This window comes from Muscardinus avellanarius, assembly GCF_963383645.1.
Source record: "Muscardinus avellanarius genome assembly, chromosome: 16".
NCBI classification, from domain to species: Eukaryota; Metazoa; Chordata; class Mammalia; order Rodentia; family Gliridae; genus Muscardinus; species Muscardinus avellanarius.
This window is the reverse complement of record NC_137802.1, coordinates 23,491,776-23,504,735: the sequence shown is the minus strand read 5'-3', so window position 1 is coordinate 23,504,735 and position 12,960 is coordinate 23,491,776. Positions and strand designations below refer to the sequence as shown.

At 47.1% G+C, this 12,960-nt stretch overlaps 1 protein-coding gene and 1 pseudogene across 2 annotated transcripts in view; one reads left to right on the top strand and one right to left on the bottom strand.

Moving 5' to 3' along the window:
* NXN (nucleoredoxin) overlaps window positions 1–12,960 on the top strand; it is a gene marked incomplete at its 3' end in the record, with an annotated part of 176,157 nt that overhangs the window by 86,275 nt on the left and 76,922 nt on the right. The gene's annotated exons all lie outside the window — the stretch shown is intronic.
* LOC308275371 (transcription elongation factor A protein 1-like) lies at window positions 4,393–5,310 on the bottom strand (annotated as a pseudogene). The gene has a single exon. The product of its transcript is annotated as a transcription elongation factor A protein 1-like (transcript).

The following is a 12,960-nucleotide window of genomic DNA, read 5'->3' as shown; positions in this document are numbered from 1 at the left end:
TCTCAGGACTTGGGAGACTGAGACAGGAGGATTGCAGGTTTGAGGCTATTCTTAGCAACTCAAACTCAGCAACCTAGGAGGTAGAATGCCTCCGGCTCAATGCCTGGCACCAGACAAAGAGCGAAGCCTGGTGGGAGGCTTCCCAGCTGTTGGGACAGCAGGGTCCTGCCCCTTCCTCTTCTCTCTGGCTTCCCAGCTGCCACAAGCTGAGCAGAATCCTCTGCCATGTGCCCCATCATGATGCGCTGCCTGTCACAGGCCTAGAACAACAGGGCCAACCAATCCTGGACTGAAAAGTCCAAAATTATAAGCCCAAATAACCATTCCTCTTTTTTTTTTTTTTCTTGGTATTGGGATTGAACCCAGAGGCATTCTACTGCCAAGTTATACTTCCAACAAGATTTTATTTCTTATTTGGAAACAGGATCTCACTAAGTTGTAGAGGGCCTCACTACATTGCTGAGGCTGGCTTCAAACCTGTGATCCTCCTTCCTCAGTTTCCCAAGTATTTGGATTAAAAATGTGTGCCACCATGCCTGGCTCTTCCCTATTTTTAAGTTGGTATGTCAGGCATTTTGTTACAGCAACAGAAAGCTAAGTAATACAGGTATCCCACCATGATAGTATCAAACAGAATAGTACCATTGGCCTAAAAATCCCTTGTGTTTCCAGAGGCATTTTCAGTTTTCATAACTTGGCAGGTATTATTAGCACCTCCTAGGTAGAGGCCAGAGATGCTTAAACATTCTCTAATGGACAGGACAGTCCCCATTACAGAATCCACAGTGCCGACATTGCAAGGGCTTGCCATACAGGCACCTGCCAGGGGGTTGTGTGGCACTGGGGTGGGGATGAGGGATATGAGGCTCTGGGCTGGAAAGGCCACCTCAGAGGCTTGGAGTATGGACAGTGGGGGTGCCTGGCTGCTCAGCAGAAGAAGAGAGTACCTGGGTGGGTTTGAGCAGCACTCAGGAGAAAGCGACTCTTAGCTTTTGGGCCACAACACAGCCATGATCTCTACACACATTCCTTTAACTCTTTCCCGCCTATATTTAGACACCCAGGTCTGAGTCCAATCGCAGTGCCCCAAATCATAATTAGTGGGTTGTGCCTGGTAGAGTTAGCTTAGTAGAACTAAAAGCCCAAGTGTTGGGTTTGGGTTCTATGTATTTTTGTTGTATTTTGTTTTTTTAGTGCTGGGAATTGAACCTGGAGCATTCTACCTCCTAGCTATACCTCCAGCCCTATTTTATTTATTTATATATTTATTGGGTTCTGGGAATTGAACCCAGGGGGCATTCGACCTCCGAGCTACACCCCCTGCCCTATTTTTTATTCTTTATTTTGAAACAGGGTCTTACTAAGTTGAGGAGGGCCTCACTTAGTAGCTGAGGCTGGCTGCAAACTGTGATCTTCTAGTCTCAGCCTCCAGAATGCTGGGATTACAAGCGTGCGCCACCAGGCCTGGCTCCTACTTTATTTTGAAACAGGGTCTTGCCAGGTTGCTAAGAGCCTCACTTCATTGCTCAGGCTGTCCTTGAACCTGTGATCCATCTTTCTTAGCCTCCCGAGTGCTGGAGTTACAGGTGTGCACCACCACATCCAGCAGGACTCCTGTTTTTGTGTCTTATGGTTGGTTCTTTTACACCTCGGCTCCCTTTTCTGAAAAGCAAGGCCGCTGTTCTTTGTCTCCACGTGGCCGGCCTCTTCAGGAGCTGATATCCCGTGTCCTACCTTAGCCTTCATGCTGCATTAGGGACAAGACATGAAGTCAAAAACTACACAAGAAGAGAGCCGCATCCTTATACTGGAAAAAAGGCTGATGTGATGCCACGGGCGTGAGCAGGTGGTCAGCCATCAGATGACTGCCGGTAAAGAGATTTTTAAGGGAAAAATACAAACTCTCCGAGTCAGTGCTTCCTGCAAATAGAGTTCATGAAGCTGAGGGGCTGTAGCAAGCACCAGCCCTGCAGACCTCTCATTTCCCCATAAATCTTCTCACGGGAGAGCAAGGAGTCTATTCCCCTGATAGGCATGGGAGGAGAACCCAAAACACAAACTTACTCCTTACAGAATGTAAGATGGATAAGGAGAAATAGTCCTTTTCATAAATTACCTCCTCCACGCTCATCTGTCTAAAGTCATGAGACCCCAAATGTAACCAGAAAAATGTTCTTTTAAAAAAAAAAAACTCCTCCTTTATGAGTGCATCTTTGAGCTGGAGAGGGAAAAGCATCGCAGAACAAGAACGTTCCAACTGTGGCATGCAAAGCAAGTTTTATGAACTTTAACTATCTCCCACCTGCTGGTGCTGTGTGGGATTCACAAGAAAAAGGACAACTGAGCGGCATTTGATGTGCGTGAGAGTTGCTGGCATCTTCCCTCTTCCTAAAAGGAATTTGTTTGCAATCAGGTTATTTCATAATAAGCAGGTCCAGACATTGAGCTCACCTTGGCATGCTTGACGCTGTTTAATTAAGATACTTTCACATGAGGCGCTGACTTGTGTAGTTTTAATAGAATGTCTTCGTGGACGGGTTTGGGGGCTTGGGCTTGGCGAGAGGGGCCTGGCCAGCGGCATCCCCGCGGCCCCGTGTAAGTGGGTCGCGTTTTGGAAGGCATACCCGGGCGGGACGAACACGGAGCATTTTGTGTTCTGGTGCCGCTGTCTTCGCTGGATCCTGAAATACTCCCAGCCTTCCACTTGACACCCCAGGCCCCAGCCCGTGCACTGTGCAGCCCCGGACTCCCTCCCTTCTCCCGCACACTCTTTTGGCCTTGAATTGCAGAACCACAACAGGTGTCAGGGCTCAGAGCCCTTTGGGTGTTGCAATCACGGTAACTTTGTTTTGTACTAAGCACTTACCATTCACAGGGACCAGGCTTCATGCTCCGTCTTCTCATTTAATCCTCCGAGAAGCCAGAGGTCACCTAGCTGGTGGGGAGTGGAGTGAGATCTAAACCTGCTCTGGACCGGAACCAGTCCGCTCACCACGAGGCCGCGGTGTCTTTCTCTTTGTGCTGAGACTTAGGAAAGCTCCCAACTTCCTGGCTTTTGCTTGTGTGTGTGTGGGGGGGGGGGGAGTTAGCTACACCCCCAGCACTATTTTATTTTTTATTTGGAAACCATGGTCTTGCTAAGTCACTGTGTGCTGGCCTTAAACCTGTGATCCTTCTGTCTCAGCCTCCCAAGTATGGGATTACAGGCATGTGCCACTGAGCCTGTCAGTTTTAATTTGTTTGAGTCTAAAATTTCTAGTGGACCTGTTCATTTATGTAAGTTTCAAGGCATCCAGAAAATCCTCTGAAATTTACTAATAATAACAGTTGTCCAATGACCTATGAATGCTCTGTAGTTTTCTCTCCCTTTCTTCCCTCCGTCTGTCTCTCTCCCACCTCCTACTTTTTTTTTTTTTAATGTGGTACTGGGGGTTGAGCCCAGGGGCATTCTACCTCCAAGCTATACCCCCAGCCCAATTTTATTTTTATTTTGAAACAGGGTCTTGTTAGGTTGATGAGAGTCTCACTACTTCTGAGGCTGTCCTCAAACTTATGATCCTCCTATCTCAGCTTCCCCAAGTACCGGAATTACAGGCATGCTCTACCACACCCGGCTTGTAGTTTCCTTGAAGTTTGTTTGTTTGTTTTTGTGGTCCTAGGAGTTGAACCCAGGGGTGTTCTACTTCTGAGGTATTCCCCAAACTGCTTTTTTTTTAATTTTTATTTTTTTGATTGTTCAACAAAGTCATGTTTTCAAAAGTAAATCTATTAAAAACAAGTAATGTACAAGAAATTACAAGAAATTATGAGCACAGTTAGGTGCAAAATAATATCTACTTAGCCAGGCTTTTAAACATAACAATCAATTCCATATGCTAGTTCAAGTATGTACAATTTAGATAAGCTGGTCAAGTATTATTTGAATACACATTATATCTGGTAAGCCTAAAATTATATTGCCTTTTCTCCTCCTCTAGTATTTGTAGGTACATGCCAATATGAAAAAAAGTAATTTCTATTTATATACAAACAGATAATAGAATTTCTACTGTGTGTTTCAGACTGTAAAAAGGTTAAGGAATATTTTCTTTTAAAAAGAAAAAGATAAAAATAAATTGTCAAAAGTTTAATTGACAAAAGTTTAATATCAACTTACTTATAAAAATGGAAAAATGTACTGAATGAGATGTCATACAATTAGTGTATGGTCTCCCGACTGATCTCAACCACAGAAGACATTTAAAGAAGGGATGTGAGGTCAAAACAAAGAGCAACCCATGGGATGTATGTTGCTTTAAAAATTCGACTTGCAAGAAACCTAGGTGTTTGTCCTAGTTTTAAAGCTAATTACAAAATCCATTTTCTTCATGGTCCAGATTCGATTCTTCCCACTCAACAGAACTTCCATCCATTCCCACATTCATTGCAGACAATGAACGTTGTCATTGGTTCATCAGCACTTTGGGCTTGTACCTAGTGTAAGTGCGATTCTTCTCTTTACATTTGCCACATGTGGACAAATCAGTCTAGGCTCCACCTGCCTTGGCCACCTGATGCTCTCTGATAGCTTCTTTGGTCAAGTTTTTCCACATCTCTTTGAGCTCATTACTTGCCATTTCCTCTGCTGTCGTCCTAGAAAATAAGTCAGGAGGAATATTCCCACAAAGTACATTTTTCCTTAAATTTGGATTCTTTGCATCCTTAAGATTTGCTATCCTGCTTCTTACTCGATTTTTGTATTTCATGTCCGTATTCCTTATTTCTTGATATATAGCTTCCTCAGTCTGGGATCCCAGTTCTTCCTCATCAGCTCCAATGGCAATGTAGATATCTCCTGTTCGGAGAGCTGCAGCAAGCGTCTCTCTACACTTTAACCTCACAGAATCAGAAGTGCTCGGTGCCCGAGGAAAGGACAAGACATAGGTATCTCAAGCACGTGCCTCATCCTTTCTGCTGCTTACATTGCCACCGGAACTTTCTTCTCTTGCTTCTGGGCTATTCTGTGATGTAATCGTAGGTTCTTTTTTCTCTTCTTCAGGGTCTTTATCAGTTGATGGTCCATCTAGTAACTTTCCAGGATTTGATGAGAGACTTTGCTAATGATGTAACTTCTTCATCTGTACTTTGTTTGCGAATGGCATTAACTGACATTCCAATTCTTGTGGACTGTAATAATTTCAGGGTCATGGGAATATTTTTAAGCTCTTTCAGCAAATCCAATGCTCCAGCCACGTTCTTCTTCTGCACCATCTTGTCCATCTTCTTGGCGATGCGAATCACCTCGTCCTCCATGGCTCCGGCAGGGCCTCCGCGCGCCGGGCCGGCTGGGGACGCGAAGTGGCGACGCTGGGGCTGGGGAGGCGGGAGCGCGTCGGCTCGGCGGCCACCGCAGCAGCCGGCCGGACCTTCCTCACACGCCAGGCCCGCGGCGGCGGCGGCCTGCTTTTATTTTTTATTTCATAACAGGATCTTGCTAAGTTACTGCCCTGCTAAGTTGCAGGGGCTGGCTTCAAACCCGAGATCCTCCTGTCTCAGCCTCCCAAGTACAGGGATTACAGGCATATGCCACCATGTCTGGCTTTTATTTTTTAAATCTTGCTAAACCGTCCCATATTGTAAGATGTAGATTACCCTGTTTATTACATCCTCTCTAAGCTCAGCCTAGGGTACCTGCACCTCATCTCCTAGGTATTGTAGGAGCCCAAGTTAAAGGGAAAGAACACTGCTGAGCATGCGCCTCCTGAGCGTGGATGAGCCCCCTAGAGCGCTCGGTGACCTGTGTGTCTGCCACAGATGTCTCTGGTGCATGGACGAGGGATCAGAGGCTGGAGAGGTTCTGCAGCCTTGCTCTGATCACCCATGGCTAATAACTGTCACAGAACAAGGTTCAAACCAGGCTTCTAGCCAGTTGTGTTGTGGTGGCGCACGCTTGTCATCCCAGAACTTGGGAGGCTGGGGCAGTAGGATCTGGGTTCACTGCCAACCTCAGCTACTTAGTGAGGCTCTCCAACTCAGTGAGACCCTGTTTCAAAATAAAGAATAAAAATTAGGGCTACAGGATGTAGGGAGGTAAACACCCCTGGGTTCAATTCCCAGTGCTATACACATAAAATAAATAAACCCAGGCTTCAGACACCAAAGTCCAAGTTCTTTCTACTCGACTTCCTTCCCATCGAGTAGGAACTAGGTAAGAAGGAATTTGGTTTCCTCTCCTCGGGAGGAAGGAGGTGGAGCAGGCTTGCAGAAACACAGCCAAGCCTTTCTCTTTATCTGCCCCCAAGCCGTAACGCCGGCTCGGTTTGGGTGGTTCTCACTTGAAGTGGATGGGAAAGGCAGCGCAGAGGGGCCTGCGGGGCCTGCATGCTTGTCTAATTGGCCAGCTCAAGCTTTCTCTGTATTTGTTTACTTTATGGTTAATTCTGACAAATAAAACAGATTCTTTTCTTGGCCTCTTCATGTGTGAGAGAAGTAAGCTGTGGGGCTAGTGGAAGGAAGAGAATACTGAAAATGCCTGGCGCTTGGAAAGCCTCCACGTTAGGTAGGTGGTGCAGAAGAGCGTGTCCTTGTTGACTTAGGTGGCAAAAGCATGTGATGGCCACGTCCTAGATAAAAACCATCGACTCAGACCCTACCCTGTCACCACACAACTTCACACATGCCTGTCCCGGCACCCGGACCACCCCTCATTGCCACGGCCCCTTCCCGGGAGCGTACTGGCCAACCAACCAGTGTGTATTTATTGAGCTCTTCTAAGAGTTTGGGTGTTGCACCCAAGTGTGTCTATGTGGGGGGTGGGTACTGGGAATCAGTCCCAGGTCCCTTCTACCTCTGAGCTGCACCCACAGCCCTTTTTTATTTTTATTTTTTTGTCTTTGAAACAGTCTTGCTACATTGCTGAGAATCTTATCACTTGCTGAGGCTGGCCTCAAACCTATGATCCTCCTGTCTCAGCCTCCCAAATACTGGGATTATAGGCATGTACCACTGTGCCTGGCTCTACCCAGATATTTGCGAGGCAAAAATGTTAGAATAAATAATAGAATGAAGTCAGCACCTACAGTAGTAAGTGCCCCCGCAACCCCATTCTTCCTTTTCTCCCTTCCTCGGTGCCGAGGATGGATCCCAGGGCCTGCTGGGTGCTACACAAGCACTTTATCACTGAGCTACACCCACAGCCCAAGACCTGTTATTTCTGTGGTATCATTTCAGGGTTATTGGAGAGGGTTCTAATAAGCCTCCTAGAACTGAGGCTTTCAGGAGCCAGCAGTTTACCTTTAGAGCCTTAAAAGCCCTTGTTCAGTTGGGGCTTTATTTCCTTTCTGCGGTGTGCTCATGCGTCCCTGCCTGTGTGCATGCGTGTGTGTGCCGCTTTTCCTGCGGTCCCTGGCGTTGCCTCACCCCAGTGCCCTCTGGTATCTTAGCAACGTTGATTCTCATGTAGCAAAGCCTCCCTGAGCACTGCTGGCCTCCCAGGGAAAAATCATGTAAGTGTCCGGTGTCTAGAGTGCTCTGTCTCCTTGGACTACGTACGCCCTTTGGCTCAGTAAAGGCCAAACCCTTCAGTCCAGCTTGGATGCCGGGCCCTTCTGCTTGCTTTATTTATTGAGTTTCTGAAGCCAAAGCCATGTTCGCAGAGCCGGGAATAACACTGGAGGGATTCTGTACAGGAACAGTTTTCCTGACGGAAACCCAGTGTGCCTGGCGTGAGACCTGGGAGTTTTGGTTGAGAAGTTCGGCAGCAAAATCAGATGGGACAGGGTCAGACCCAGAGCCTCTGACTTCTGCTGATGGGCTTCCCCGGGCCCAGCCTCTTTCTGCCTCTTATGTGGCTCTGCGCCAGGGTTTTGAGCTATATTTGGACCTTTGCTTCTAATTGTTTAAGAGCATCAAAAGCATGTGTCTGAGTCCCAAGGTGAGCAAGGTGCCTTTTCTTCAGAATGGGGCATGTCCAAAAAGAAAAGGAGGCACAGCAGCCAGCCAAGCTCCGTGGTGCACGTTTGTAATCTCAGTACCTGGGAGGCTGAGACAGGAGGACCACAGGTTCGAAGCCAGCCTCAGCAAGTAGTGAGATTCTCAGCAACGTAGCAAGACCCTGGCTGGGCCTCAATTATTTTTTTTCCTTTGTTCTTTTTTTTTTTTTTTTTTTTTTTTTTTTTATTTTGCAGTACTAAGATTGAACCCAGGGTTTCTACCTCCAAGTTACACCTCAGCCCTATTTTGAAACAAGATCTCACTAAGTAGCTGAGGCTGGCTGTGAACCTGTGATCCTCCTGTCTCCACCCCCCAAGTACTACTAGGATTACAAGCAGTGCAGCACCACATCTGGCAAAATTTGCTTTTTTATGGGGGGGGGGTGGCGGTGGTGGTAGGGATAGAACCCAGGGCCTTGTGCATTTTAGACTGGAACTCTACCTCTGAGCCACATCCCAATCCCTTGTGATATTTCTTTTTTTTTTTTTATTATTTTTTGGTGGTGGTACTGGGGTTCCTGGAAGCCCTTCTACCTCCGGGCTGCACTCCCAGACCTATTTTATACTTTTTTATTTTTGGAAACAAGGTCTCTTAAGCCAGCACAGCTGGCTTCGAACCTGCGCGATCCTCCTGTCGCCGCCACACCTGGCATGATATTTCTTTTTAATTAATTTTTTTGGTACTAGGGATTTGGGACCCAGGGGCATTCTACCTCCAAGCTATATCCCAAGCCTTTTTTTTATTTAATTTTTTTGGTGCTAGAGATTGAACTGAAGGCATTCTACCTCTGAGCTATACCCCCAGCTCTTATTTATTTATTTATTTATTTATTTATTTATTTATTTATTTTTGAAACCAAATAAATTATTGAGTGTCTCTAGGTTGCTGAGGTTGGCCTCAAACCTCCAGTACTCCTACCTTGGCCTCCCAAGTACTGAGACTGCAGCGCTGTGCCGTTGCGCCCACCTGCTTGGTGATCTTTCTTGAGAGAAGGTCTGCTCTTGTCTCAGGAGTTTATGGCCAACTCTTTTCTTTCTTTAGCCTGAGGTCACAAAGTGGCATAGGAGGAGTGTAGACCTGTGGAGGTCATGGAAATATGAGGCCTGTGCTGGTTTAGCTCCAAGAACAAAGACTACTTAACTGCAGCCAGAGAGGAATGGCTCCTGCCTGGCCTCTGGGAGAGAGGAGACGGGCCTGGACTGTGCAGTGTGCGTCCCGCTCGGGAGCCGAGAGTGGGTGGGACCCAGTCGGCCCCCTTGGCTTCTTCCTCCAGTTTCTACCTCCCAGTTGCCACAGCCCTTGCCTGTGCTGGTGTGAAGAAGGAATGGGAAGGAGATGTAGACCATGAGTATGTGTAGGGGGCAGTTTCTTGTTCCTTTCCATGGTTCGCAGACAGCCTCAGCTACTTAGTGAGGCCCTTTTGCAACTCAGCGAGACCCTATTTCAAAATAAAAAATTAAAAATAGGGCTGGGGGTATAGCTCAGAGGTAGAATGCCTCTGGGTCCCTTCCTCATTACCCAAAAAAAAAAAAAAAAAAAAAAAAGGGAAATGATTTTGCCAAGTACCATAGTGGATACCTGCAATCCCAGCTACTGGGGAGGCTGAAGCTGAAGGATCGCAAGTTTATGGCCCGTCTCTAATTTAGCAAGACTGTCTCGCATGACACATAGAAGAGGCTGAGATTGCAGCTCAGTGGTAGAGCATCCTGGGTTCAGTACCACAAAAAGAAATAAGTCGGGCCGGACATGACGGCACATGCCTGTAAGCCCAGTACTTGGGAGGCAGACACAGAAGAATCATAAATTTGAAGCCAGACTCGGCAACTCAGCAAGGCCCTCCACAACTTTTAGTGAGACCCTCTTTCAAATTAAAGAATAAAATCGAACTGGGGGTGTAGCTCTGGATTCAATCTCTAGAACAAAAAGGAAAAAAAATAGAATAGACAAAAAAAAATATATATATACACATAAATAAGGGGAGTTTTTGATCTGTGGGTTTCTGGGCCCCACACCACAGAGGAGGCAGAAGCAGAAGTGGGTCAGAGAAGACTGGGGAGAGGCTGCCCTTCCTTTCACGCCACCCTTCCTTGGAACACCTACCTGCCGGCTTCTCCTCCTACCCGGGGTCTGTCCCTTGGGGTCCTGGAGTCTGCTCTCCTGTGGTTTCCTGCAGAGCGCCCACCTCCTGGGAGGCCACAAGTCTTGCCCTCAGCAGTCGCCAGCCAGCCAGGCCTCGCGCTGACAGCGGCCCACAGGTGTCCTGCACCCCGCAGCTTCTCCTGGCAGGACTTCCTTCCACACACGCCCTTAGAACAGTCCTCTCTTTGCAGTCCTGTGGCAGCGCACACCTGTAATCCCAGTACTTGGGAGGCTGAGGTAGGAGGATCTTTTTGGTTTTTAAGATTTTTGCTGTTTTAATGCCATTAGAGACTATAAGCATTGTGAGTTTTCCCCTAATTCCCTAGAATTTCTGAGCAGCCATCCAGTTCCTCACCACTCATTTCAGCCGTCAGTGATAGGAGGGGCTTGGGCAGCTGGAGGGTGGCTTGTGGGGTCAGTGTTGGTGCAGGACCTGCTCCTCCGTCAGCATCTCCGCCGTTGCTCAGCTGTGAGGCCGGGTGGACCCACCTCTGCCTCTTGTCCTCGTTCCTTGAGTGTCTTCAGCAAGGCCAAAGTTGTGTGAGTCTTGGTTTCTGTGTCTCAGTCCATTTTCTGTTGTGAGACTAAGAAATTTGTTTTTTAATTTAATTTAGTTATTTATCATAATTTTTTTGAACTGGGGATTGAACCCATAGGCATTCTACCTCCAAGTTATACACTCAAGTTTTATTTCTTATTTGGAAATGGTCTCACTAAGTTGCAGAGGGCCTTGCTAAGTTGATGAAGCTGGCTTTGATCCTCCTGTTTCAGCCTCCCAAGTACTGGGATTATAAGAATGCACACCACACCTGGCTTTATCTTAAGTTTTTTCTATTTTTATTGTTGGTGCTGGGGATTGAACCCAGAGACATTCTACCTCTGAGCTACACCCCATCCCTTTTCATTTTTTTTAAATTTTGAAACAGAGTCTTGCTAAATTGCTGAGGCTGGCCTCAAACTCATGATCCTTCTGTCTCAGCCTCACATGCTGAAATTACATGGGATTATAGTCGTGCTCCACCATGCCCCTCTCCCAGTAATTCATAAAGAACAGGAGTAAGCCTCAGCGCCGGGCGTGGTGGCACACACTTGTACTTCCAGCGCTGGGGAGGCTCACACAGGTTCAAAGCCAGCCCCAGCTACTTAGTGACGCTCTCAGCAACTTAGTGAGACCCTGTTTCCAAATAAAGTATAAAATAGGTCTGGGAGTATAGCCCAGAAGTAGAAAAAACCCGTGGATTCCACCTCCAGTACTAAAATAAATAAATAAATAAGCAGGCATGGCGGTGCATACCTGTAATCCCTGTTCTTGGGAAGCTGGGACAGGAGTACTGAAGGTTCAAGGCCAACCTCAGCAATTAGTGAGACCCTATTTCAAAAATTAAAATAGGGCTGGGGTGTGGCTCAGAGATAGAAAACCCCCAGTACCATAAAGGAAAAAAGAAAAAAACGGAAGTCTAGTTGGCTCTTGGCCCTGGAGGCTGGAAGTTCAGGACTATGACATCTGCATGTGCTTCGTGTCTGGTGAGGGATAGCAGGTGGGATGGAGCCCCGTGTCACAGCCCGGGCCTCTCTTCTCCCTCTTACGAAGCCATAGGCCCCTCTTGGGAGACACCCGATGACTGTGTCTAGTCACAGCTGCCTTTTAGGGGATCCCAATCCCAAATAGCATCAACATGAGTTTAGGGAGTAAGACTCCAGCACATGAAATTGGGGAGACAGAGTCAAACCAGAGGGACTGAACTCAGGTCCTCCATGGGAGCACGCTGCCACTGAGCCCCAGCACACCCTCCCTCCCTCCCCTCTTTCTTTCCCTTCCTTCTTCCTTTCCTTTCCCTTTCTTTCCTTCTTTGTTCCTTTCCTTTCTCTTTCTTTCTTTTTTTCTTTTTCTTTTTTTCTTCTTCTTGCGGGTCTGGGGATGGAACCCAGGGGGATTCCACCTCCAAGCTATACCCCCTGCCCTATTTTTTTTTATTCTTTATTTTGAGACAAAGTCTCTCTGAGTTGCAGAGGGCCTCACTAAGTAGTAGCTGAGGCTGTCTGCAAACCGCGATCCTCCAGTCTCAGCCTCCCGAATGCTGGTATTACAAGCGTTGCCACCACTCCCGGTATCCATCCGTCCATCCGTCTGTCTTTCTTTCTTTCTTTCGGTACTGGGGATTGAACCCAGGGGCATTCTACCTCTAAGCTACACACCCAGCTCTATTTTTTTATTCTTTATTTTGAAACAGGGTCTCCCCAAGTTGCAGAGGGCCTCACTAAGTAGCTGAGTCTGGCCACAAACCTTTGATCCTCCTGTCTCAGCCTCCCAAGTACTGGGAATACAAGCGTATACCACCATGTCCGGCTCTTTTTTTAAATTTCAAGACAGGGTCTAAGTTTCCCTAGGCTGACCTCACACTTGTGACTCTCCTGTTCAGCCTCCCATGTCTCTGGGTTGCAGGTGTGCAGCACCACATAGACCCAGCAGGGAGGAGGTTTTCCATTGTCATCTTGGAAGCTGGGTGCTAAGAGGGAATAATGCAGGACTGTGGTATAGAGCAGCTTTTTTTTCTGCCATTACCACTCAGGAAAAACTTTGGATGTAGCTAGGTTTTGCCAAAAACAGCTGGGTAGAAACCTCAGCATGTAGCCTGTCCTACGTGCTTCACTTTGCTTGTTGAAGCATAATGAAACGTAGACTATTTTGTGCCTTCATCTATGTGACGTTCATTCAGTCAACATGTTTGTGAAGCTAGTACATGTACTGTCCTAGTGCCTGAAAAACTAAGGAAACAGTTGAAGAAGTCCCTGCTCATGTTACCCAGGGAGGCAAGACAGACCTAGTCATGACTTGGTGGGGTGGTAACT